Consider the following 571-nt stretch of genomic DNA (forward strand, 5'->3'; position numbering starts at 1 on the left):
TCCCACCCCCTCCTCTACTTACCAGCTCAGAGTCCACTGCAGCTTCCTGCTGCAGCCACTGGGGACTTACCGAATCATCAAACCTTTCCGAATCTTTTCTGAAGATTTGGAGAGCTTTGAATTGATTCAGACCTTTTAATTGTTCCTCTGATTCAATTCAGATTTGAAGATTTGGCCACCGAATCTGGCTGAATCTCCTCCAAATCAAATCACTACCCAAAGCTTCGCACAGCCCTACTCGTTAGACCTACTTGTGATGCACCTTCTAATGCATGGAAGAGTGCAGTTGGCTTTACTTATCACTTCATCACATTGATGACTCATGTTCATTCTGGAGTCAACTATGACTCCAAGATCCCTTTCTGCTGCTGTGCTGCTTAGAAAGTCACCTCCCAGCCTGTAGGTGTGTTGGTGATTCTTTCTCCGTAGATGTAGCACTTTGCATTTATCCTTGTTAAACTGCATCCTATTCTGTTCTGCCCACATTCGCAGCCTGTCCAGATTTACCTGAATCTGCTCCCTGCCCTCTATTGTGTTTACTTTGCCCCATAATTTGGTGTCATCTACAAAT

General features: G+C 44.8%; 1 protein-coding gene across 1 annotated transcript in view; it reads left to right on the forward strand.

Annotated features, from left to right (window-relative positions):
• Positions 1-571, forward strand: part of ERBB4 (erb-b2 receptor tyrosine kinase 4) — a 970,081-nt gene that overhangs the window by 629,841 nt on the left and 339,669 nt on the right. The gene's annotated exons all lie outside the window — the stretch shown is intronic.

This window comes from Gavialis gangeticus, unplaced genomic scaffold (genome assembly GCF_001723915.1).
Source record: "Gavialis gangeticus isolate Ggan-Ray unplaced genomic scaffold, GavGan_comp1, whole genome shotgun sequence".
Lineage (NCBI taxonomy): Eukaryota > Metazoa > Chordata > Crocodylia > Gavialidae > Gavialis > Gavialis gangeticus.